General features: G+C 40.8%; 1 protein-coding gene across 2 annotated transcripts in view; it reads right to left on the reverse strand.

Moving 5' to 3' along the window:
* Positions 1-27,915, reverse strand: part of LOC138622719 (catechol O-methyltransferase-like) — a 63,394-nt gene that overhangs the window by 25,264 nt on the left and 10,215 nt on the right. The window contains exon 5 of one of the 2 annotated variants that reach the window (XM_069701699.1): positions 17,615-17,636. The exons of the other annotated variant lie outside the window; for it this stretch is intronic. The gene's annotated coding sequence lies outside the window, so the exon portion shown is untranslated. Of the gene's footprint in view, positions 1-17,614; positions 17,637-27,915 lie in introns of those variants that run through there. 2 annotated transcript variants of the gene reach the window in all.

The following is a 27,915-nucleotide window of genomic DNA, read 5'->3' on the forward strand; positions in this document are numbered from 1 at the left end:
CAATACCCATCTCAAAAGGCAGGCACGTCATACGGTCAGACAGAAAGGGAAAAAAAACACACCCACCATTGGCCAGCCGCAGTTTCCATGGAGACCACAGCCTCCCTTTCCCTCCTGAGAAAGCGTAAACAGTGAGTGAACATGAGACGATTCATATAAATTGTTTCCTAATCTTGTTATTTCTCATTTCCATGCTGGAGTGGATATTGGATTACAAGTGTGTGCTGGGAGTGGAGTGGAGGGAAGCAAAAAAAATTTAAAAAAAATAAAAAAAAGAGAGGAAGAAGAAAGAAAAGTTGATGTGACATTTCACTGCAGTGCAAGGCAAGATGCAGTATGGACTGTCACCTACTGCTCACATTCTGCTCGGGGAACAATCACATATAATTAAGATGCGATATTGAGGCTTGTACGGAAAACAGACCATAACTGTTAGGTTAGGAGTTAAATTCTTTAACATATTATAATGTGAGCAATGGTTTTCAATAAAGCAGCTGCCAGTTGTGTTAGAATACTGCTTTAAAGAGACACTCTGTCTATTAAGAATTTGCAGCCATGCCAGTGGCTCTTTGAAGCTATTATGAAATCATCATAATAACAATGCTAAGATGTTGCTGTTTAGCAGATATAATGCTTGTCTTAGTTTAGTGGGTTACCATGCTAATTGGTCCTAAACAAAGTGCGGCTGAGGCGGAAGTGGAATTTGTTCAAAAATCTAAGTGTTGTAGGATTTATACTTTGATCAGAGTAGCATCAGTAAATTTTTTTTTAAAAAAAACAAGTAACTAATATTTATAATTCATTCTGAGGGGAAAATAACGTACAAAATTGAATGGTTCTCTATCCAATAGGGGTTTAGTGACGTTCACTCAAACCACAACCTCTTGTTGGCGCTAAAGAGAAAATCCTCTTGGAACCATAATTGCCTAAACTAGGGCTAAACAATAAATCACATTCAAAGTGCAAACTCATTTTCTAAATGACGACAATACTGACGCATTTTTGCGTTCGGCACGTGAGCTGCATCAAAACAAGCGCTCCTACTTTTTCCTTTAACAAATGGCCGCCGCAGCGTTACACCACGCGATGCGGAACAGCAGAAAGAACGTAAACCCAGTGAGAGACACAGAGGAAAAGAAATCGCACGGGGCAAAAAAAAAAAAAAATCCTCATTCAGAGGTTGCGTTTATTAAGAGAAGGCAACAAACTGATTGTTGATTGTTTTGTAGATTCACTGTCAAATTAACGATGCTGTTGCTTATGAGCTAAAGACAAGAGTGTCCCCTTTTCTGCTGTCCAAAGTTCACCGTCATATTTATGATGCGTTTTATACTTTTATATTGGAGACAACAACAACAAAAAAAAATCACGAGACAGAATCGTGCTCTCGTCTGTCATTTGATCCAGAATCACGCCGCCCTAGTTTGTGCTAAATTTCTAAACAAACACTCCGATAGCCGCCGAGTTGTTTTCCCTCCTGTTGAACTCCCCTCTTGTACTGTAGGCTCTATGTAGTGTCAAATAAATCGCATCGGGTGGCTGAGATACGGATTCCTAACACTCCCACTTCTGTCAGACAGGCTTGACCTATTTGGACCACAGCAATATCGGACTCTTTTGTGCTGCTTTTGATGACACTTTACCTACCCTACTCCCCCCCCCCACCCCCTTGTTTTTTTGTTTTTTTTTTTTTCTTCAACTGAAACACAAGACAGAGGGGTTAGCCGCTTCACGGCTCCTGCATTTGCTGGTCTGCTGGATTTCAAAAGGAAGAGCTATCTTTGCTCCCCCAGAGGCGTAATGTCCCCCAGGTCAAGGCTCTATATCATGTCCAGATATGAAAAGGCTTGTCAGTGGGTCCGGGGGCCCGTGAAATAAACACCTCTCGACCAACCCGGCACCCCCTTTGAATTCATCCTGATTCGGCAACACGCGCGCCTCCTCCGCCACACGAGAGAAGCACGCCCGGTATCAATTAATGAAATTACAGCAAATAGCATCAGCTGCACTTGCATCCTCCTAATACTGAAGCTCATTTTCCAAGTGCTGGGCTAAGCTTGTTTTCTGCTTATGCAAGTGGTGAAAATTACGCCACTTGTAGACGAAGGTGCCATTCATCATGTTTTTGCACGTTGGTGATGAGAAGAGGGGGGAGGTCTTCCCGCTGAGAGGGAGCCGGGGGTGTGCTGGTGGTTTATGATATGCATTCGCATAATACCCCGGCGCCACTGCAGGGCCCAGTGAACTAGAAACTATATAATACCACTCCCTCCGCATGCTCCCATTTTCCATTTGTTTCCCGATGTGCTGCATTCGGTGTGGATTAAGCAGCACGATATGACTGTATTAAGCCTCCGCATTACATCATCTTGTTTGCGTTTGAGGGGTAATGTGTCTGACTTGATGAAGTGAATGCAATCTTTTGTGCTTCTGAAGAAGAAAAACAGCAGCAATGGATTTTACAAATCCAATCAGTGGTTTCTGCCCGGCTCTCAATGCTGATTGTAAGAGCGCACTATTGCATATTAATGACACAAGTAATTAGCGAAGTGAAGACAGTCCATTACAATCATCATTGTTATCATCTAATCAAGGATATTACTTTCAGAGGGAAAAGGCTAACTGTTCCTCAAGGACATGTATGGGTCATTAATAAAAATCGGGGGAAAGATCAGGTTGTCCTTTTCTGACTTTGACATTACTTTCAACAAGAACCGGGAAGTTACGGTTACGGTCAAACTGAAAACTAAACTTAACTTCACTTTTTCTCAAGGGAAATATGAATGATTGTCATACTGCAGCAACATTTACATTTGTCAAAAGGATAATATAATTTATTTTTGAACACGTTTATGGAAACATTGTCAGAAGAAACACGGCATTGAATGCTCTTGAGAAGCCTGAATATGAACTGCATAAATGACTGGAGCCTGTCATACTGTATAACTGTGTAACTGTTAGACATGTAATTCAGCAACTGCTTGAAGGCATTTCTGCTATATCAACTGGATTTGTTTCCAAGTGGCCCAACAAAAAAAATCAGTTATTGCATTTTGAACACTGAGGGGGATTTCTTTGTGTGAAACAGCAAATAGTTTTTCCCTCTAAGTGCCAGAAAGTTTAGCTGAAAACTAAATCCCCAAAAACCCAAAATCGTGCTTGTACCGACTCCACCGCTCATCTGGTGCTCCAAGTCAAAACATCCTCCACTATTCATTTGGCAAGTGCCTCTGCGCCAAGGTCTAGTAATAGCATCAAATTACCCAACAGATAAGCAGCACAAAACATAGGCGACTGAAATGCACCAGCTTGCCCACACAATCGCACCTTCTTCAGTTTGTTTACAGCTTCTTCTTCTTTTTTTTTCTTTTTTTTGAACCCCCACTCCATCACGGTGAAATCCCACTGCTCGTCTCATTGATTTAGAGTTATTACATTAGCGGCAACTGGGCTGCAGAGTGGGAGAGGCCTGGGATTAACAAGGCCAGTGATAAGAGGGCAACAGAAAGCGCCATCTCTGTATTTAATAGCTTCAGCGATGGGGCGCTGCAGCTTGTGGAGCCCATGGGATTTCATTACACAAAGACAAATGGATGATCCAGCTGAATTTTGGGAATGGGGAGGGCAGGTTGGGAAGAAAGAGAGGGGGGTGGGAGGGGTGGCAGGCAATTAGCCTAATCAGTGGCAGCATGTCTCAAGTGGCACGGAAGCATGCATTGAGGCGACCTAGTGAAAGGTGGTGCACAACAAAGGAAATGCACATTTGTCCTCCTTTGGTGCAAAATGCATCAAAGGATTAAAGCCGGGAAAGTTTTGTTTTTTTCATCTGTGCAGCCACAATCGACAGAGAGGGCCAAAAAAAGAAAAGAAAAGTGAGTTCACAGCCACAGGTGATTTTATTTTTGTCTAGTATGGGCAAAGAATGAAATTTACCAGATGAGAACTGGCTTTCTGCCAAAGAGGATGGTTTAACAGTCACAGCTAAATTTACTACAAGAAGGCAACTTCCCATCCGGAATTCACACAAAAGCTTTTTTTACCTGGAAGTTAAGATTAGAATAGATGCTGCTATACGTTTGTGAGCACATAAGAAGGTTTCAGAAATATATAATTGTTCCTACTGTCTTACCAAAGCATCAGATTAAAAACTATTCAAATAGCACCAACTAATCACAGCTTTGTCTGGGAACTCTGTTTCCCCTAGACAGATGGCCTTGAAAAGACGGGATGATTTGGGGGGTGCAGTTCCAGGTTGGACTGCTGGCTTGACAGCATTATCCATTAGCATCCTAAGTGCATATAAACAAATGCTGATATTCTGGACTAAATTTTCAGCAGTTTGAGATCGAGATTTGTTGATTAACAGCTTCCCTTTCAGGTTAGACTCTCACTCCGAGCTGAAATGAAACAGGTGCACAGCAATTAAGTAAATTAATAGTAGTTACTGGACGTAACTGCAGTTCTACGAGTATACGTTTGTATTTTGTTTCTTTCAGGTCCCATTGGCGGCACGCCCTCCCAAGACAACGGGAGGGGAGACGCTGAACTGTAAACTCTTTGAGCTGCAGGGTGAAGTGGAAATACATACTTCTACTTTAAAAACTTAAGAATTTCATTGATAGTATCACTCAAGGTCCAAAAAAAAATAAAAAAATAAAAAAAGGGAATTTAACAAAGCTAATTTGTGTCAACACAACAACATATGTCAGAATATGTTTCTGCATTACAAAACAAGAGCGTAAAAACCCTTTACAAACACTACAGAGTAGAAATGAAAGGTGTTGGTCTGATGGTTTCAGGAAGAAAACAACATTTCCACAGGCTTGTCAAAATTCACAGCCCATGACTTGTTGGGCTCTCACCCATTGCTGGGCAAAATTACATATCACTCGTATGTATGAGAAAAATAACTGCCAGAGGTTCTGTGAGCAAATCAAACTGCTCAGGACACAATGACTGACTCCATATTTTACATTTGTTTCTTTCGCTGCTCAGCAATAGTTACTCTCAGCTGTTGAATTGTTTTTTCGGGATTAAAATGCCGATTTTTTTTTTTTTTTTCCCCCTCCTGTTTTCTTAGATAACACTGAAGACCGAATAATCATTGTGAATTCTGGAGAAGGGATAAAAATTTTTTTTAAAAAGGCTTCTCTTTTGTAAAAGAGCAACGACTGAAACGCATCTCACTGTAGTATATTCGAGCTGAGCCTTTGATGTCATAAGTCTGCTAATGCTTCCTGTTGGACTGCAGCTTCAAGAGCTTGTTTTAATTGCTCCCAGAGAAAGAGGTGAATGGTTAAAGGAGTAACAGATTCTATGTAAAGGGGATTACAATAATCTGAATACAAAATATTAGCAGCTGTAGTCTGTTAGGGACTGTATAAGAAACTCTAGTCCTGTCACCATCTGCTGTTTGTTTTTTTTTAAAGCCCATATCCTTTGGGTTTTGGAGGCAAAATAATTTAATGAAAAGAAATCAGATTATGTTACAGAGTTTTGTTTTCAACACCCCATTAGTTCCCCACCTCTAATTTTAGACATATGAAAGGAGCAGCTGAAAGAAACTAAACTTGAAAAACGGGCAAAGACAATAACAATCATCAAAGTGCCCTCCAATTACAGTATACACAGATGGTATGACTCAAAGTTTAAGCTTCTATTTGTGGGGCTTCCCAATGGTGTGACTACAGTTCATCAATGTGCATTTAGAACTACTATTTGTGTACTTATCGAACATTCAGAACAAATCAATGTGACAATCAAAGAAACAGCAGTGGTAAAAAGATTCCGCTATTTAAAAGCTTTTGTGGACACACATGGACTGGCAAGCATAAAATCAATAAAGTGCACACATGCACTCCCCGCGGGGAGTCATTAGGAACATCTGAACCCGAATTCCCTCACATACATCAAGCGTGCTGAAACACAATAGACCTTAAATCCTGTTGTTCGGCCGCCGACTTGACGCGGCGCGGCTTGTCGCCATCGTGTTGACACAAATTTGCTTCAGCAAGAGAGATCAAATGTAGTCCTCTCCTAATCATTCATTATCCCGCTAGCTTAATGACCTGTGTAATGTGACATTAGGACCATGAATGGTGATGACGAGGAGTGCCCTTAATCTCATCTTTCAGTCGGACAGAAGCACGGACGGGTCGGTGTTGAAACGTGTGACCAACCCCTTCGAGCAGAAAAAACATGCCGACGTTTCACCGCCCGAGTCAACAATCTTTCTTCTTCTTTTTTTTTATTATTACAATAAAGAATATGATGTCTTTTGTGAATTAAAGTCTACACTACAGAAAAGGGAAATCATTTGAGTGGATTTGAACTTAAACTTGAGGTCTTGGAATCTGACTCCTTGTGGCTTAAACTTGAGCCCAGTTCAGACCCAAGATTTGCAACGAGTCTTAACTGTTTGCAGGGGGGAAAAAAATTGTTGCAGTGTGAGCTGTCCCGTCTCAGCTCGACTCGAGTCGGCTGACGGTATTATGAAGTCAGAAGTGTGCAGTTTTTTCAACGTAAGGAATAATAGTATTTTCTGCTTATTAGAGAAGACGCCAACTCCTCTAAATGGGGGGGGGGGGGACTCTTTCAGGAAAAACAAAAGGAGAACGAGACAAAACACAGGAAATCTTCTGCCTCAAGTTCGCTGCACAAATTTACATCAAGTATTTCAATGAGGCACCAAATTCTCTGTCGTCAAAGGTTTTGTTTTTTGTTATGTTTTTGAGGTTTCATCACTACTGAAACTGCATCAACTCACTATCACTAATCATATTCATGTTATAAAACACTACAAATTTTATCCAGCTACAAAAAAAGCCTGAAACCCCAACAGTTAAAACAGAAGTACAGAGATTTGTTATTTTGGAGATGTTTAGACCGTATTATCTAGTTGCTTTGGTGTGAAAAAAATATCCCAGACTGAAGACTGAGTAGCTGCAGGTTTCGTCGTGACTCTCCCCTTTACAATTGAGGGCATTTAATTTTACTACTGAGTTAGAACAGCATTTGATTCTGCCTTTAAGAAAGGTTTATTGCCTAATTGAGATGCAGATATAATAACAACATCCTCCAGAACCTCTGCATTTCTAAATACGAAGAATCCCTAGGCAACCAAAGCCAATATAAACTGAATATATTACAGTAAAGAATGGTTATAATCCAAATGCAGATTGGTAGACAATAAAAATGTAATTATGAAAAATATCGAACGCCCTCCGCCCTCTATGAAAATGCATGATTTCTGCAGCTGATGAGGAATTGCATAACGTGCGGAGAAAGCGTGACGGGACAGTTGCATCTTGTTAGTGCCGCTCCAAACATGTGAAGCTCTCCACCCTGCCAGATGTTAATTGGATAATCAATCTCTCCTAAATTGTGCTGGTCTGAGGCCTTGGTGGAGTGCTTCATCAATGTCGTCGTGTCAGCGGCTCCCCTGTCCTCATTTCCTCTCTTCGGTAAGCTGCAAAGTTCAGGGAGTTACAGTGGAGGATTTATCTGGGTGAATCTCTCAGGCTTGCGAAAGGAAAGTAAAAAAAAAATAAAACAGAGACGGACAGATACAAATGGGCAGCAGAAGCTTTCCAGGTTGATTTATATGTCTTTGCAGGACTGGGGGAATGCACCTCATCTGATATCCGCTACCTTTGACCCTCAGCCAAGCTTTTACAAGTTATCTTGTCAGGAACCCTGGGACGACTTTAATCCCGCCCTCTGCGGCCTAAACTCTAATGGCAGATGTTTACGGAAGGGGCCGACCCCCCCCCCCCCCCCATTTAGCTGGCTTGATGGAATTCAGGTGGCAGGCACTAACAACATATGGAAAGCCCATTAGAGACTGCATTAGAAGTGACCTTTTAAGCCCTATGCCTGTGCTATATTTCATCATTTTCGACATTACCTGCATGCAGGCATTAGGCTCGGTTTGAGTCTGAATGGATTAGGACGTCTATTGATGTCTGAATTCTGGGCGGGGCGGTGGGGGAGCAACTCATAAGTAGTCAGTTTGGGACTGCAAAAGTAAAAAAAGAAACAGCTTGGGCTTGTGACTGCGTCAGAATTGTGTTTGTAAGTGACCCTTGCAGCAAAGTTGAAGTTTAAAGAAGTGTTTGTGTCCGTATACACGAAGGACTTTTTGCGGACTTTTGTGAGCCTTTGGAAGAGGTCAATTTAAAATTAACCCCAAAAAGGTCTTAAGGCATTTTTTATTTAAAAGAAGAAGAAAAAAAGACCCTTTGGAAGAGACACTGTTACCGTTTTCCAAACGGCATACTTCCCTTGGCACACAGACAAATAGTACTCTTACATGTTAGGAATCTTACTTGTGTAGTGCAGGAATTTCAATAAGGTAGTGTTGATTCAAACCCAAGTGGCAACCAGAAAACTAATAAGAAGGAGCGACTTTAGCCAGCAAGGCCGAGATAACTTGTGGAGAAATTTTATTGACTCAGAATTTTATGAGACTAGTTCAATGGGAGTCAATGGAGCCGGAGGCTTTTTGGAGCCGACCTCTAGTGGCAGTCGATGGTATCGCAGTTTAAAGCACTTCCGCATCGGCTTCATTTTTCAGACCCGGAAGCTACATCCACTTTTATATACAGTCTATTGAGAAGAGACATTGTGTTTTACTTTGGTCCTTCAGATTGAAAGAAATATCTGAATTATTATTAGATTTCTAAATAACGTCTGCAGCGTTAAGCAGGAAAAAAAAAAAAAAAACTGACCAAAGAACCACTAGGAAGCAGCAGTCCTCTTTTAGCACAAATCAGATTATCAGTGCATATGCTTTCATTTTTGGACTCCCGATGCAGAGACTCATTTGCATCTGCAGGCCCAACATAAATGTCAAACTGCACTCTACGGCTCATTAATAATAAAATAGAACATCTAGATCCCAAAGCTTGTGTGGCATTTTTGGCAATTAACGGACTGACTGTTGTAATTTCAAATGCTGCCCTTAGGGGTCCAATATGCATATGATAAATATTTAAATGAAACTGCAGTCAACAATCAGCCTGGGAGAGGCAGATTTCGGCAGCAGCTATTTAGCCAGTGTCAGTCCCCATGAATCCTTAAATGTGAACCTGCCTACCCTGTAGCTAGGCAACGTTCATAAATGTGTAGATGTACTCGCTGCATATTCTAGCATGAATATATGTGGGGGAAATGAATTGTGAATTAATAGTGCCCTTCGTTTCCTTTTGTAACTGCACTTATTACACTTTATGTAATCCGCAGTATTTTTTAGCAGGATCGCCTTCACAGAGCTGCACAGCTTCACACTGGGAGCTGCTCAATGTAACCGAAGGCTTGCTGAGGGAGGCAGAAGGGTATCGTACTTCACTCAGTGGCCCCTTCAGCAAAAGCATGTTTACGATCCATTTAAGGGTTTTCACAACCAACCAGGTAGTCACAATCTCGTCATTCGGTCTCTCTTAGTGCATGTTGTATGATTACAGCACATTTAATGGAATGTCTGGAGTGATTATTTACCCATTTACAACAACAGTAAATTCTGTTTAAAATTGTTTTCATTCTTCATGTTTTATTATATTATTAGTCAGTTGCGACAGGCTCCAGCCTCCCAGGACCCTGTAATAATAATAATGGATAGATGGCTATTAATGTTTGTTCTCTGTTCAGTTTCTTATTTTTGATGAAGAGTAATTGTTTTTTTACCCACATTGCTGCTATGATTACTACCAGCCATTCAGATTGCTAAACTCTCATATTGGGGTTTTTTTGCACTATAAATACAAGTTGACAATTTGTCTTTGCCAAACTGTTAGAAGTCACAGCTGCTGTTATAGATCAACCTGCTTAATTATTAAGCGCTAAAAGTGTTATTGTTGGCTATGGGGAAGAAATTCCACTTTTAAAATGTTAATTAAGTGTATCAATATCATGTGACTGGTGTGAAAGGCCAAATCAGTTTCATTCCTGCTTGCCTGTTCTAGAGGCGAAGATGTCTTCCTCTGGCACATTTAATTAGCAGATAGAAATATCTTTTTTTTTTTTTGTACATCTGTTCTTTCAAGTGTCAAATACTGACAGATTTTGAGAATTGAACTCTTGCATATATATTTTACTCATAAGAGATGTAAATTTGTTAAAAGACACTACTGTGATTGAAGCTAAAAACCTGATATTTCACAAATGTAACTAACATAAAATCAAAAAGGGCATACAGTTTGTGTAGTCTGAGGAGTAAAATGTATGCATGTACTCCAGTAGCAAAGAAAAAGTTGGGATTAAACGGGTTACTTTCTTTAGGCAAATAACTACAAAATGATCCCAAATTCCTAGGATAGTAGTGAGGATAAAGTTGATCTTCAGTGCTTATCAATAAAGTGCAAGCAGCCTGCTCATGTTGGCCAGTTGTCAAAAGGTCACAAGAAGTGACGATAAAGGCAGATTCAGCAACTAGGAATACATTTTAAGAGACTATTTGTATGTATAGACCATAGCTAAACTCAAACTTAATGTTGGGGAAACGAACCTTCAGTTCCTCCGTCGGATAGAGATTGATCTTCTCTGTTATCTATAAAAGATTTTTTTTTTTAATTTTTTTTTTTTATATGTAAATCTTGCCAAGTGCTCATCTAAATAAACAACAGACTTCTTTTCCCTCAACAAGTACCATCGAAGTGCTCCAACAAGTCATGCGTATGCATGTGTGTGTTTGTCGCTCCCTCCCAGTGGAGCTGTTCCTCCAAGCTGTTGCTGCTGCTGCTGCAAATGAGGCTGTGTGCTGACAGTAATCAACCTGCCTGGCTGATCAACTGTTAGAATTTTAAACACTGCTTATATTGTTTGTTTGACATCCAAAGCGCGATCATGGCAATATGGCTTCTGGCCAAAATAAGTACGGAGTCTTCACAATTTCATATCGTCCCCATTTAGAAATCTACAAATGCTTCACAACACACTGAAAACGTGAGCTGTGAACATATACGTGGACGTGGTTTTAAGTGTTCGTGCACTTGTAAAACAACTCCTGAGGCAGGGCAGTTTATAAACGCTTAAAACATAATGACATTTCCAAGCAATTAAAAAGGTTACGCGAGTATAAATAGTAAATTAATTCTTAATATTCCTTAAAACTTTTAATTTCGTCTGTGTTGTGCACATGGGAGTTTGTATTCCAGAGTGTGCTGTTGGACAATTTCATAAAACAATGCCAGTGTTTATCACATTTATCACGAACACATATAAATTATTCAGATTTCCAGTGCCCAGTGAGTGTTTATAAATTGCAGCAGTTATTCCCACATGTATATTTTAAAACTCACAGCCGCTCAGGGGAAGTGTTCATGTGCCTTACATCTTCTAAAGTTTGAGGACACTCTGAAGCTTGTTAACAAAGGTAACACCTACTGTAGGTCTTCGGAAGAGATTTGAGCACACATTACGATTTAAGTCACTATGACCCAAACAACCCAGCTTTAATTACTTTTTTTTGTTTTTTTGTTGTTTTTTTTTTTGGTATAAACTTTGACAAACACCAGATTTTTCTACATTAACGAGCCTAAAAACAAATGCCGGACAAGAATATGAAGCAGTGGGTGCAAGTGGGTTTTTCCTCTAACCCAGTTAACTGCACAGAAGTCACGAAACATCACACATTGCCCGCAATGGCTGAATACAATTCGAATAACTACGAAAAAGAAAAATAGCCAAATATAAAAGGTCTATCAATTTATGTGAGACAAAAAAGACAAATCTGTTCTGTTTTACGATATAACAAGCTGCTGTCATGCCTTTCAGTCCACTAGAGAATAACGTAGGTAGATAGATAGATGGATAGATGGATATACTTTATTGATCTGCAAGGGGAAATTCTTTCGCTACAGCATCATGGAAAGATGCAGGGTAAAAGCAATACAAATAGAAGTAGTACAAATATTAAATATTTAAAAAAAAACAATAAAAAAAAAACCTTGCATTCTGTATATAACTTACTTAAGTTACTTAAAGGAAATCCACGTTAACTTTTGCTTTCTCACAGACATAAACACCAGCCGTCTTGACTTTGTTCCATCCGACCAATACAATCTCCTCCCTATTCGGACTTTAGCACTCTTTGTACTTGATCTCGTAACCTCCGTCCTTAGCCTGGCCTCCCAAGGCAATGCGTGACACCGAAAAGGTGTCCTCTAGTGGACTGAGGTGTATTTACAAGATATGGCCTGATACCTGGCATGTTTATAGTCATATCGCCCACCTCTACTCGGGTTATAGGGAAGCCTCAAAATCTACGACAGCATGCTCAAGTTTAACTGAAGCCTGGTTTGAAATAATAAAGCCACACACAAAAAAAAAAAAACATCACGTCAACAGCACATCCCACTGGATTAAACCAGCCGGTCTTCAATTTCCACTCCCTGCTTGTTCTGCTCGCTGCTTATTTGATCCAGATAAATGGAAATAAACAAAACCGGGGAAGCAAATTTCACCGCAGTGCAACACTGTTTTCCCAAACGTGCCACCATCTGTTTGGCCGGCTCGCTGTAAAATGATCCGATCAACCTGACTGTCAACAAACTGGGACGATATCTTGTTTCGTTTGCCGAGATACGGCGAAGGGGGCAAGTAGAGCTCGTTATCTGTGGCAAGACAACGTCAGTCTACCCGAGCTGTGTCCTGTGTGTCCCAGCGCCGCTGCCTGTTGAAAAATACATGATGGTATTGCTTAATAACGACACGGGCTCGTCCTCCCTGGGGTTTTGCCGGTGCCTAGATACGATGCACGTTTTCTGCGCCGTCGATGCAGTTCTCCTTGTTTACCAAGAGAGCGAAAACACAAAGCACAGTGTGAGGCAGTGTACCCGTTCAAAAGATGGGAGAGGAAGTCGGTACCAACTGTGCGGTGAATGGCATTATCTATGGTCTGCATATTGAGAGGCACCAAGGGCATCAACAAGAGCGTGTTGTGTGTTTTGCCATGCTGCGAGATGCCTTTCAACGCATTTCCAAGGGCAGCTTTGGAAATGCGCTATAGGGGCCCCCGAGATGGAGCACGATATTCTCAATAGGCCATCGGCTCATGTTCTTTTCTCAGTCGCATGAGAGAGACACAGAGGAAGGGAGAGAGGAGAGGAGGGAGGAGGAGAGGGAGAGAGTGAAACTGCCACGACCTTTAAAATTCACAGAGGACAGGTGCTACCCTCGGAGAGGGGGAAGGGGGAGAGGGGGGAGAGGGGGGCTCTCAAGAGCGTTGCAGCTTGAGGGCAATATCATGCAATTCCAGCGTAGTTTAACCGTGTCGAGGGAGGCCGTGAGTGCGTAATTTTCGGGTATTACTCCCACTGAACTTGGAACAAAGAGGTGTTTTCGGTGACAAACGGATACACCCAGCAGGTGGTTTTGCACTACCGTTGTAATATCGCGTGGATGACGAAGGAAAACCACGTTAGAGCTGCAGCGCACGGGATGTCAGTGTGCTTAAATCTTTACTTTGTGCATGTGCACGTAACTTAACCCAAGTTAAGTCCTTTGCTGTGTTCCAGATGGCGTACTTGCACACTACTTGCACACTATTTTGAGTGCATTAGTGCATTCACACCGTCAAGTACCGCCCGATGACGTAAATCATTTTCAAATGATTGGCGTCTGATGACGGCATCTGAAACATACTGTTGTTGGGACAAACAGCCGTTAGTGTGTTCACTGAATGTGTTAAACAGAAGGCACCAGAACATATATTTTGGGGATAATATAATGTTGGCAAGGTGATGCTTTCAAATGCTGCGGTTATTTCCGGTAAGCGCAAAACAGCAAGTGTGCGCTTTAAAAAAAAAAGTACTACACAACTAAGAAGTATCTCAGTTTGAACCTGCTGAATATGCTAACTGCAGAACCACTGAGAAAGCCGGGATTCTGTTGAGTCTATTCATCTATTTCGGGTTACCGAACGCTGCAGACTTCCCGTTCGGCCTGGGGTGACGTAACCACGTCGTCACACCAGGCCGAGCGTCGTGGGAGCTGTAGTCGTTTTCCTCTTGTGCTAACGATGCTCATCTTTGCTGTCAAAAATCACCAAATTTCTATCCTAAAATGGTGAGTAGCCCCTGAGGAACCCGCTTCATATTTACCTAAAAGAATTGTTACGTGAGAGACTGCATTGAGTAAGCTGAAGCTCATGAACGGCTGGCTAAAACTCTGCAGTTTTGCCACAGCTCATGCTAGTTGTCATAGTAACACCGACTCGCTTTCGGGGAGGGTGGGGGGGGGGGGGCTCTGAAAAGATTGTGAACAATAAAGTGATGGAAAGATCTGACAACAGTAAACAAGAGTTCAAAGAAACGCTGATGCGTCTCGGCATTCAGCAAAGTCTGAGACGACTAAATCCGAGTCCCACCAGCACAACGAAAAGTGGCCAAAAGCTTAACGGGCAGGTTTTGGGCGGCTCGTGGGTGACCGATATCCATCACTGTCCGCGCTCCCAACATCACATACTGTATGTGCGGCGTGACTCTCTCATCCTAGCAGTAGCCTCAGACCCTGCAGGTTATAACACTCTCTTCTCATATAAAATAGATGGCGTCCCGTTAAAACGCCTGCAGCCTCTTTTTTTTTCTTTTTTTTTTTCGTCCTTGTACACCTTGAATAAATAAAATTCAATATGTATCTGTAAATCTGCTGAGCACCTGCCGGTCTTTATTCTAACAGACTGAGAGTAAGTCTATGTTAGAATAGAATAGAATAGAATAGAATAGAATAGAATAGAATAGAATAGAATAGAATAGAATAGAATAGAATAGAATAGAATAGAATGGAATAGACTCATCATACCATTTATTTATGTTATATTGGATGTTGAGTTTTCTGCAGAAGCAGTCTGTCAGTGTGCTCACTTTCAGAAAATGTACAACGGGTTCAGCCAGTTTTCCACTCCAGATCTAATTCAATGTTTCCACCAGCATTTTAAAATGTGACATTTAACCGGCAAAAGTGATGGATCGCATTAAACAGTAGTACGAGTGTTTTTCTCCATTAGTGTCAATCATTTATGTTTTGGAACTCCGCAGTTGTTTCCTCCCTTCCGAGCGAGGCTGTTAGCTGCCATTCATTCTTGTACAATATGAATAACAGCTTCCACAAAACGAGGAAACATTAAGCTGTAATTTAGTTCGGTGAAAGCCACTGTTTAAGGCAGAGTTGAGTGTTTTAATGTCAATCTCCGGACGTGCACGGTAAGAAACAGAACTTTCCTCAAGGACACCAAGGTCTTGCTTCAGAAACGGAGACACGTCAAACTGTGACTGTACGGTGAGTTTGATCTCGCTACACGACTGGTTTGAGCTTCTGCAGCTACTTTGATGCTTTTTCAGGTGGAAACGCATCACCAGAGGAATCTATTGTGGCGAATGTGATCTCAGACTGACAATAATAGCTGTACTCTAAGAAGATTGAAATATGTAAGGGAATCAAATATATTATGTGCCTAGTTCGGGTGCAGCAGCAACAAGAATGACTGAAAGGAACTCTATTTGATACAGTTATTGTTGTTGTTTACCGACTAATGAACCGAGATCATTTTTGTTCAGCTTTTATTTCATATTTGAAGGATAACTGTTTAGACATACAAAACCATGACACTTATTTTTGTTGCAATTCTATTTTCTTGACATTCAAAACCTTTTTAAGTACTTTCTCATCTCGCCGAGAACGTCGTCACCGCCGAAATACCTTCGAAATATCACGATATTGTTTTGAGGACCAAATCGCCACGTTCCGACTGTCATCAGTGAAACAACGATGTTTGATTCAAAGGATGCAGCATCACATTAGCTGCTTGTAAGAGGTAGAAACAACAACCCTTGTGCACATTTTTGACCAAAAATATGGTACGCATTGTAAGCGCAAGTCTAAATGTGGGCTCATAGATGCAAAAAATAGGAGTTGGATCTCCTGTGCAAAGATCACAGCACAGCCTCAGTCAAAACTACAGTCAACTGATACCACTCCAGTTATATTAAAACAAACTCATCATGAATCTTTTTACAGCAGCTACGCCACAGATCTGATAAAGACAACCGAAACAGATTAATTAACATGCCATTCGTTCGTCCCACATTTATCATTTTGGCACGTTACGGGCTGAGCTGACAGAAATTTGGCCCGATTCTAAAAAATTAAACTCACGGATGACCAAATCAGCGATTCAAAGCGGGTTTAATCCAAACAAGCGTCCGCTCGTCTCTGCGCGTTAGCACATGTTCCTTTTTTCTCGATATTAGAAAGGAGTTAATGCGTTGGCGAGTGTTCTTTCTGTGGTGTCACACGCAGAAAAAGTAGTGTTATTCTTTGTGCTCTTTTCCACGGTCACACCGCCTTGTTGTTGTTTTTTTTTTAACCAAAGCTGTGGGAATCTGAAAGTAATTACAAGCAGCAGATCTACGCAGTGAAGACAAAGAGGGTGCACGGTGGTGGGTCAACATTAACAGCATTAACACTGTCCACACACACACACACACACACACCTCATCATTATCCCAGCACAATCTAAAACTCAATAAAATGCAAATCAAACTCAGTGCTGTTCGCTCTTCGGGAGATTTATACATTAAAGTGCAGCAATAAAAGGGATCCGCTGAGGTTTAAGGTCATGTGGAAAGAGTGTAGAGTAATGGAATATAGAATGAGCAAGATGGCGGATTAAATTATCTGCGCACTGTAATGTACGGTATCAGGTGTTTTTAATCAGCTTGCTTTACACACTTCATACACTGTAGCCTATATTTGCTGCAGCGCTGCCCGAGCTCATCTTTACTCGTTAAGGGAGACAATCTTCTTTTGCTTCTTTGCGTGTTTCTATACAATAATCAACAAAGGGGAAGCTCTGACAGCATTTAGGAAACAAATCAAATTCCAGAGAGCGCATTTAATGAGCATAGAAAAAAAAAAAAAAAGAACAGGAAATTGTTTTCCTATACATCACTAATCTTCTCGAGGGAGCCAACTTTTTTTTTTTTTTAAACAACACATCCGTGATGTGGAAACTGTACACATATTAGCATATCTCCCATCAAACCCTCCTCACACACACACACACACACACACACACACACACACACACACACACACACACACACACACACACACACACACACACACACACACACACACACACAGCACCCCCCAGCCCCCTCTGCCCTCCTCCTCCTTCCCTCCATCCCCTTATTCCTGGCCTTTGAGGAGCAAGGCTTTCTTACTTTCACATTTAATCCAATTCATTATTACCCCCCTCCCCCCCCTCGGTACACTCAGCTGTCAGGGGAGACAAAAGCCCTGCCAAATATGGATGCGTTTTTGTTCCCTTGGATTTCTGCTGCCCTCCCCCGGGGATATTGCACCCCCATCTCTCCCTCCCCTATACAACACACACACACACACACACACACACACACACACACACACACACACACACACACACACACACACACACACACACACACACACACACACACACACACACACACACACACACACAACCCACCCATTCAGGAGGGGTGAAAAATACCTGGGGCTGCTCATTGTGTCACCTCTTCCAATGGGTGGAAATGGCATTCAGGAAGGATGGAAGTGAGCGCAGTCACAACGGAGGGCATATTCTTTGGAGGGTCATGCTAATTGAATGGCAAAACAAAATATATATATAAAGTAGTGAAACGTAACAGCGGAGATCTTCAGGAAGATATTCACTATTGATGGATGAATATTGGATGCAAGCGAGGTTCAGTTGTGATGCAGAATATTTTTTTTATTTTTCAAATTTAATTTACAAAATATTTCAGTGCCCCACTAATTTAGTGTGTGACAGCGAGATACACAACTTCATACACAGTATTGTTTCATTTCAAATTCTCTATTCATACGGACCTTTGAGCAGTGCTGCTCATTAAAAGCCAATCACATCTGCTGCTAAATGTAGTTATACACGGTATTAGGCTGCTAATTTGCTTTGCCAAATACACTTTGGGGGAAAAGTAATTACTGCCTGCATTACGTTCACTGGTGACATTTACTCCTGATGCACAGTATAGATTTCATCATATGGAAAATAAAAATAAAAAGCTAATATTCAAGTCAGCGTTGACTGTTTCTATTTCAAACCTAATATTAAAAACCTTAATAATGCTTTTATAATGTAGATAATGATCACAGTGAAGGCTTTGCAGATTAAAAAAAAGAAATTAAATTTGTTTCTGGGTTGTGTTCTCTAAAAAAACAAAAATGAATCAGCTGATGTAAACTAATTGTACAGTCCATAGAGATACATTTTCTGTTATCAGAATACAGAAAAGTGACAAACAACCCGGTCGTCATCCATACAAACCAACATAGGGGTTGAAACGTAGCTCAGGAGGTCAATATTGTTTTCTGCACTACATTTCTAGATGTTATAAGGTTGAACATCCAAAATCAGAAATACTTTTCTAATCTCCCCCAGGAGGAATTACTACACCACAATCGCTCACGTATGCACCGGGATAGAAAAACAAAACAAAACAAGATAATGATAAATATATGTTGTATAAATACAACATTTCAAATACACTAGCGTGCAAAATGTCCTGTTGAGTGCAGAGCCTTAAAAAAACCCCGTAAAAAGTAGAAAATCTTTAAAAGGCCAGTGTATAGACTCAAGATGCTCAGATGCTCTGAGGGAAGTGTTATGAAGTTTGTGATGGAGTTTCTCCCTAATCGTGGGCAGCCAACGCATTGTGATGTCAGTGAACTATCCATCTTCAACAACTCTGAAAGCTTTACAATATTTAGGACACTGGGATATAAAATTCGCAATGCAATGTGTTGCATTTTAGAGACACAAAACATTCTGGTGAACTCCAACACCGATCATACCGATCGTATCTATTATTAAGGAGTATTGAAGGAGCAAACGAGTCAGTGATTTCAGACACAGCGTGCAGCTTTCTGTGCTGGAGCACTGGCTGTTATTTAGGAAGGCAGTTTGTATTTTTTAAGTGATTCGCCTCGTCTTTCGACGAACATCTGGCACCACAGCTTCACTATAGTTCACAGGGAGAGTTCATGCAGTATGGATGAAAAAATGGAGATGTTCTTTCCAATAGCGCCGTGTGATTTTTTTTTTTTAGTGTTGCGATCGTGCAGCTTTGTGCGTGTAAACGAACACGTTTAAAAAGACAAAAGTAGCACCTGCACCCCCTTCTAGTTTCCTTAATGAAACTCGGTCTAAAAAAGCAACACATCCTTTTGTCCAAACGAGTCTCTTCAACAGTTCACTGTCAGTCATGGCTCTTCAGTTGGTTTTTTTTTTGGTTTCTTTTTGCAGACGTTCACTCTCTGCTGCTGCTGCACTGCTACCAATTACCCAGCATGAGTGATAGGCGGTGGCGTGGAGGGCTCGGCCATACACCGGGGTCGCCGACGCCGGGTCTCAATTAACACACACGGCTACACATGGGATCTGCCATGGCCCTTATCTCGTATTTATAGAATAACACAGACACAAACACGGAGCTCTGTCAAGAGGTGAGACCCGCAAGGTCAGCTGTTGTTACTGCTGGATATTTGCAGAGGTGAGGAGGAGGAGGAGGGGAGGTGGGGAGGGGGGCAGGAAGTGGGGATGGGAGAGGGGGGGGATCTTGACAGAAAAGTTTAGATTGAAAATGTAAGAAAAGCTTTTAGAGCTTACAGCTGGAGTTCAGCTTCTTCGCTTGTTAGGCTTCTTAATTTAAGAAGAAACCGGTTGGTTTTCTTGGGTCCAAACACAAGTTGTAAAAGTTAACTTTTGCTATATTTTTGGAGTTCGATTGGTTACGAATCAAAAAAACAACAAAGTCTCTCGCACTCACGGACTCACAGCGAGCAAGAAAATAGGAAGTCTTCGGAGCTATCTGCTTTTAAATTTGTCTTCAAATATGATCAGATCTTCATCTAGCACAATAACACATCTCAGAAGATCGAGAATTGTGGATTTGCACGAAGCAGGAAAAAAGGATTACAAATTAATGTCAAAGACTTTTTGGCTAATCATCGGCCCACAGCCACACAAAGTGTCAATCGATGGAGGTGATTTAGAGCCGAGGATGATCGCCCTTAATTGTGGCCAATTGTCTAAGAAAACTCCAAAAAGAACGAGGCAGACTTCTCAGCTAGGTAGATAAGAAGCAAAGAGGAGCTTTCAGCTAAGAGCTGAAAGGATTCACTGGAGCTGGGTCATCATAAGTCTACCGCACGCAAACCATTGAACAGGCAAAGAAGCTTAACTTATTCCTTCAACAGCTGGCTGTACAATAAAACAGACACTTCAATGACTTCCTACTTAAAATAATCATCATTTAAAGTGCATCTCCGCTTTGCCACTGAATTATATTTAGCTAATGAAAACAAGAGGCATTTTGAATCTAACTGATCAGTTTGTCTTATTAAAAGAGTAGCTCATCAAGTTCTATTAAAGTGGGGCGCGTGTAAACGAATAAGAGGGTTCATGTTGTAATCAATCTCCTTATTTTGCAATCTTATAATCAGAAAAACAGGTTACAGTATCCTTGTGGCATACTTATTTTGAATTCACTTCTTTCCTTCTAACTAAAGTATCCAGGTTAACTACTTAAGTAGGTTGAGCTCCGCCCTTCACGAAACGCACAGAGATCAGATGACCGTAAAGCGACCTGCGACACGCCTGCAAAACACAGCAGACATTCACACACTGAGCTGAAAAAGAAACGGGTGCTCAAAACTGAGTTAAATAACATACTTACAATATTTTCTGCCTGGAGCTATAAAGCTTAGTGTCCGTCACTGAGTGAGGGAGAGCTCAAAGTAACACCGCAGTTCGGTCAAAACGCTGCGACTTTTCAAATTAAAAGTCCAGACGTGTACAACGTTTTGACAGGTGTTTTTTTTCAGGAGGCGCAGGGGGTCCCAATCGAAGGGGAAACACTGGATTTTCCTGGTTAAATCTTACATTCGGACGACTACAGAAGAATTACATGCACTGCAGTAGGCATTAAGGGAATATGTGTTGAAAACAAATTTGAAATGCGTACAGAAAAAAAAGCACATGCTGTTGAATTTAAGGTGTTGTGATACAAAACATGTGTAAAGAGTAAATTTGTTATTGTTCACATGAAAATAATCTTATTCAGCTGGTTTTGGACGGAGCTCAGCTATGTGATTAAACGTTACTAAACATGAGTAGCTCTCGGGCGCTTTCGTTTTGTCAAAGTAGCTCTCAGAGGAAAAAAAAAAAAAACGTTGGAGACCTCTGCCCTCGTTGCCTCTGTATACTCTACAAACAAAAGATATTAATAAATTGCAAAGTTTACACTAAGCACTGGCACTGTATTGAAGTTACTGCACCGTGCAGCATCCTATTTGTAGTAAACACCAGATGTTAAGTCCAATATTTAAAGAAATATGGCAGTTTCCTCCCTCCTGTACATGAGCCTCAACGTAACGAGCTTCAAACATATTAAAAAATTGTAATCCATGCGCTAATGGCCATGGCATTTTTGTCTGGCTTCATTATGGAGATTTAATGCAGACAGAGGAGCTTTCAAATCACTTTTTATGACAACTGGAATGCAATCAAAGCTTGCATTAAGAGGTTCATTAGGTGATCTTAAGACTCTGCGCGAATGAATTTGCATCTTAAATCTGAGAACTAACAGCGCAAAACACACAGCGTGCATGCAGATTGGTCTAATTACAGTAGATGCCGTCCCCCCTGAACGTCCACAGATTATAATGGCTTCTGCACTTGACAAGAATAGCTGCATAACATATGATAATGGGCAGCAATGCGAATAGTGCGAAAAACAAGGTCAAGCCCCGTATCCTACTCGTGACGGCAGAATGCAGTCCGATTCCAAATGCTGTGTGAAAAAACAAACAAGAGTGAAATTTCAGCCCTCTAAACACACTCTCACATCTGTCTTTCAGGAGTTGGATGAAAAAAAAAAAAAAAAAAAAAAAAAAAAGTACCCCACGTGTTTTTTTAGCCGAGAGCTTGCAGAGAACACATTACTGTTTTTTTTTTTCTTTTTTAGACGTGTCAGAAGAGCCGCACTTAGAAGTAGAATGAGCAAAACATCAGGGGAAAGTAACGATTCAGTTTACCGTGAAGGCCTCGTGATAAAACAGCTGTACTTGTTCAACTCTGAGCCTGAACTAAGACATACATAAATTGCTAGCAACAATTAACATGGAAGAAATATTAAAGTCCAAAGAGCTCGATGCTAATAAAAAAAAAATAAAAAAAACTTTTGCTCGATTTTTGTCAATGGCTTCCACCAATACAGTCAAATTGCATTTAACCTAAAAGTGATAAAGTTCTTACAGCTTCACTATATCTCATCAATTAGGTTTTCTTTTGTACTGAAACCTTCAAAGTAGATGAAGAATAAAACTGGTATCTTGGAAGTGTAATAAGAAAAGATGTAATATTATTACGTCTGCATCAGTGGCATTTGTATTGTACCAGGAAATTATCTACCATAGGTGGCAAAAAACGAGTAGTGGAAGATACAACTGATTTCAAAGTGCTTTAACTCATTAAAACGTATATATTTTTTTACTTTCTACCCAGAACGCAGAGAAAAATAGGAGAGAAAGTATTCAATTTTAAACTGGCCTTGACAGATCTGACATTTCTAAAAGAAGAAAAAGCACTCGGCTGATGAAATGCTGCGAGAGAAAAAGAACAAAGCACGTGGTGCTTCCTTTTATTCAAATTTGTGTTTTGCAAAAACAGAAAACTCAGCAAGAGAAGAAAGTACAGATTTTTTTATGATTTTATTGTTTTAGGGGAGACAGTCGGAAATACATGCTAACGTTGTCAGCAACTCTCACTCCCTGCACATCACGATAAGATGCACCCGACAAGAAGAGACGATTACAGTTGAAAGATGTCCCCGAGTCATATAAGTGCTTTTTCGAGGATACTGTACTTCTCGCGTATAATATACACAGATAGCTTTAATGGCATAAAAGCTAGCACCGTGCGGATCCGCTACGGCCGTGATCTACAGACCTGTCAGGAAAATCACCCAAATCAGGTCGGTTTTTGCACTCAAGGCAAATGGACAACTGGGGTCCCAGACGGATTTAATCAGGGTTATGATTTACAACCTCTAACCACTGTATGTCCCCGTGCCACATTCACATGATACACTCATTTGTTTCCCTATCAAAGAACTACAATATGCCTGTGGGGGCGGGGGGGAGCACATTTTTTTTATTTATTTTTTGGATTGGAGTGTTTTTCTTCGCTTCTCTCAGCTCCCTCGCGGAGCATAATTTCCATGAAATAGGAGGACCGAGCGAGATAGAACAAAGAAATCCCAAACAATACCAAACACTGCCCTGCAATTAGACATACAACATGAGGGTGTTATGGTGTAAGGAAATGGATTTTCAGGCGCAGAGATGCCTTAGAAAATTAAACGATCCGAAAGCAGGCAATTTACAGGCAGCGGGACGCATTAACCCTCCCGAAAGAGTGATTTTTTTTGGGGGGGTGTGGGGGGGGGTTGTTTGTTGCTCATGTGCTCATGCTGATGTTTTCATTTGCACAAACACATATTTTCAGCTCCAAATCAGTCTGCATAAAAACTGTGAAAAGGCCGGAAGGTGTAATTGACAGCAGCTACTAAATGGACCACGTGGTGTGATTGTTTTCTCCTTTTGTTTTTAGGGCGAAGAAATAACTTTGAACCTCAATTTCTGAGCCAATATAGACAAGAAATAATTAAACAACAACGGAAACCAGAAATTTGAAATGCATATTTTGAGAATTGCTTGTATTTACTTTACTGCCGCGAGACAGACGAAAACACCATTACGATTCCAATATGGTAGCTATTTGCTGCCTGGCCAGTAATGTGGTTTAGCACACGGACTGGAAACAAGAGGAAGAATCTTCCTGACTCTGTCCAAAGCTTACTAGCTCCATCTCCAAGTCTCACTAATTGAAACATTAGATCTTGTTAGTTCAATCTGTACACAAACCAAAATGGAAAAAAATAAATTGATTATTTGAGGGGACTATCTCCTGGCAGGGACAATAACTTCCTAAAGTCTTGGTAGAAATCCACAGATACTTAAGCTAAGTTGCTTTTAAGTTGTGTTTTTTTTTGCGGTTTTACAGTATGTCAGAGTATATTTCTTTTTACAACTGGGCCTTTATATATCGGACTGTCGTGGCTTATTCTACTGTCAGGAGTACAAAGAATGAATATACTGCACGAAATTATTTCTTCCTTCACTTCTGCAAAATACACAGACCCATCTCTACATGTTTATGTTTCAGCCTTTCTCTTCGCTCTATCATATGTGCTTTACGCCCGACAGAAGCGCTCACTTAAGGGTATACTCCTGTGGCATAGGGGAGTAACAACTCATTTATAATGTGTTTCAGTGCAGGAAACGGGAGCAAAGTGACTATTTGCCAACTAGACAAAACATAGGTAAAAAAAAAATTAAAAAAATTGATCAATTGCGATGAACACGTCTTTCTTGTGGGTTATTAATTGTTCAGTTTTAAAGTTATAACCAGTAGAGTGAGATCACTGTTAATTAGGGTCCCCTCTCAAAATGACAATCTGTAGCGCAAAATGATGACTTTTTTCCCCCGAAGTGTGCATTTTTTTTTTTTTACCTCAGGACAGATCCAGGAGAACTTTTCACCCACTTGTTTCCAGTCCTCCTGCTGAGTTTAACCAACCGGCAGCCGGCCGGAGCCTTAAACTGAATGGACAGGTGTGAGAGTGGTATCAGTCCTCTTATCTTCACAGCTGCGATCCCTTTAAGCTTTGATTTATTGCAACCACAATATGTTGTGATCACAAAGAAACTGAGCAACGTTGAAAAACCTGAAAATGACGACACATATTGTGTTCCTCAAAATATTCATTTGATGTTGAGAAAATCATCTTCATCCCATTCCGTGATAAATAACTGATGGTTAAATTTCACTTGTTAATACAGCTGATCACAGGCGGGCTCAGGTCCAACCAACACACACAAACACACACACCTGGACTCACACAAGTAAACAAAGACCCGGAGCGGAGCCAGCGCTTCCATTGTTTGAGATTTGATCATCTGTGATGCCGCCAGCGTGACCCGAACCCATTTCTGCGTCCTAATGAAAAGTCCATTTGGACGACAGAGCAATGCAGCCCTCCTCTTCTCATGTGGGCTTTTAAAACGAAGGGTCTACACACAAGAGGGTTTGAGGAACTCTCGTCCTCGTCCCCACCCCCACCCCACCCCCCACCCCCAATGAAATGATGAAACACCGCGGAGATGCATTGGCTTACACATTCACAGCAGCCATTAGCAGCTGTGTGCAAAGGGGGGTGGGGGGGGGATCTCAAACAGAAATTACAGCTATAGCAAAGAGGTTGAACAGTGGGGGGTGTGGGTAAAACATGGCTCTGGAAGTGAATTCAGGCCATTAGGGATTCAGAAAGATAGCCTCAGTTCCCATGTGCTGATCAAAAATGGAAAAAAAAAAAAAAAAAAAAAAAAAAAATCATAATAATACAATTTAAATGTTATATGATGTTGTGGCTCTACCAGCTATCCTGAAAGTCGTCTTGGATCACATGCTGCTTTTTTTTTTTTTTTTTTTCCTGCTTCGAGGCTTAATATATCTATGGCTACTTCAACTGTAATGGACTCATGGGAAATAAACTCAGCGGCTCCATAACCGTTTCTGCTCCACCCATGGCAGTTTGTTGGAATTACTCTCCCTTTTGAAATAAGGTCATTATGGCCTTTTCTGTTGGGGGCACGGTGGACCATGTAGCGCGAGGGTACCGTCTTTGCCATTTGCCAGAGAAATTCTTTTAATTTGGTCATTCGTTAACTGCTCATTGTGAATCCATTTTGAAACTATAGGAGCAGACCTGACAATTGTGGAAACCAACCTGTGCGGCGGGCTAAACACCTCATAATTAGCAACCGTTTCCACCAACATACACGGGGGTTTCTTGATCACGTCAGCAGCTCGGGATGGTAATGTCAGTCAGTGCATCGATCTACCAGTTTGGTCCAGACTGAAATATATCAACAACCACTACGGGGATTGCTACATTTTGTACGTTCTTGGGATGATGCACAAATTTCGTTAAAATCTACAAAATCGATTGGTATACGCGACTATCGTTCTTCCTTATTTCCCCTGTTGTTGTTTTTTGTTTTTTTACCAGCGCCTGGATGTAATGCGGGACTCCCGTCAGAAGGTGGCGGTAATGCACCTAAAAGCTGCCTGCCAGCCGCCTTTAAATAACATAAGGAGAAGAAGAACATGTTGCTTTCAGGGATATTCGATTAAAAATGGAATAGTTCCGAGCAAATAGTAGTTTTGCTTGAAATGCCTCAGCTGTACTTGTACGTACCAATTTGTCATTGATTGCATGCAAACATACAAAACTATAATATTTAACATGGTAAATGTTATGGCTGCTCACAAAGCTGCTAGAGTATGATTAAAGTCACATTTGAGTTTGATCTTTGTTTTTCTGCAAAAATACTTTCTGATAGTATTGTAAACTATTTGACTATTATTTAAACAGCTTTTAGGTGTATTAACACCACCTTCTGGTGAAAGTAAGGCATTACTACCAGGAGTGGGAAAAAAATAAAGGAAATAAAACAAGACGATAATCGCAGAAACTATTGGATTTTAAAAAGAAATGTAAAAAAATTATGACGTTTTAAAAATCATGACCTATCCCTAGTTTTAGGCTGAATCGATTTGAGAAAACATACTATATGTATCCCGGATATAAACATCAAAATACCATATTAATTATTGTTGTGCTGTATTTTCCAAAATAAGGGATGATGGAGTGTACACTGTACATTTTAGTCAAATTATCCTCTCTGCTCTCCGCTGAGCAACTTTGTTTTTTTTTTTATTTAGTAGCTATTCATCTCTTATTTCCCCGCTAACTTATAGATCAACAACTTCACATTTCACCGTTCCACCTTTTTGTATATATTTTGTGCAGGAATCAATAACACCGTTAGTGGGCTTTGAAAGGTTGATGATGCAGTCGAGTTCAATCCATAGTGAACAAGAGAATGCACACACACACACACAATCTGTTTTTCGACCCCGGTGGGCGACCAAACGCTTGAATAATACATAAAAGGTCAATGATAATAAGATGTCCTGCCAATGTGCGCTTATTGAACTAATTGCACTTGTTCCATCTCTTCACCGAGAGTATTCCTCCTGCATCCCCCTCATCGACCTTCTCTCTGTCCCATTTGGCTCTTTCTCTCTTCTGTACTCTAGTTTTGTGCCTTGTTTTGAATATACGCCTTAATAACGACTGTTCTGACAGGAAAATTGGCCGGATATTTTTTTTTTTTTTTCCGAAGCTGAAAAGGCTTTCCAACATAAAGCAAGAACACCAAAGTAAAAAAAATTCTGTCCACTTTCTTCCACTAAAAGCAGAATATGACAAAAGTCACAAACAAATTTGCTTTGCTGACTAAAAGTCTTGTGCCCTCATCAGCCACGAACCACACAAACACAAAGTACAACACTCTCCTGCTTTACAATGCCGACTTTTCCCCTTGTTGACATTGAACATCGATCTGCCACCTTGCAGCATTTTGACTTTAAAAGCTCCAACCTTCATAGGGAGAAAGGACACATTGTTGATAAATAAATCAAGCATTTATGTTTTATTTGAGGGGTCAGTCTTTTTTTAAATTTTATTTTAAACCACCAGTTTGCCAGCTGGTTAGCAGGTTGACTTGGTTTAAGTGAATTTGTACATATCTCTAACTAAAACTATGACATCAGAGTTGATCATATTTTCTCGCCTTGGAGTGCTCAAGTGTGGCTTGACACAATTAAATTACGATACCTTTTAGACCAGCAGTTAGCAGGTCGAT

The sequence above is a fragment of the Brachyistius frenatus genome, unplaced genomic scaffold (genome assembly GCF_029030835.1).
Source record: "Brachyistius frenatus isolate BFR_SWC_R1_liver_20210118 unplaced genomic scaffold, ASM2903083v1 Contig_38, whole genome shotgun sequence".
NCBI lineage: Eukaryota > Metazoa > Chordata > Actinopteri > Embiotocidae > Brachyistius > Brachyistius frenatus.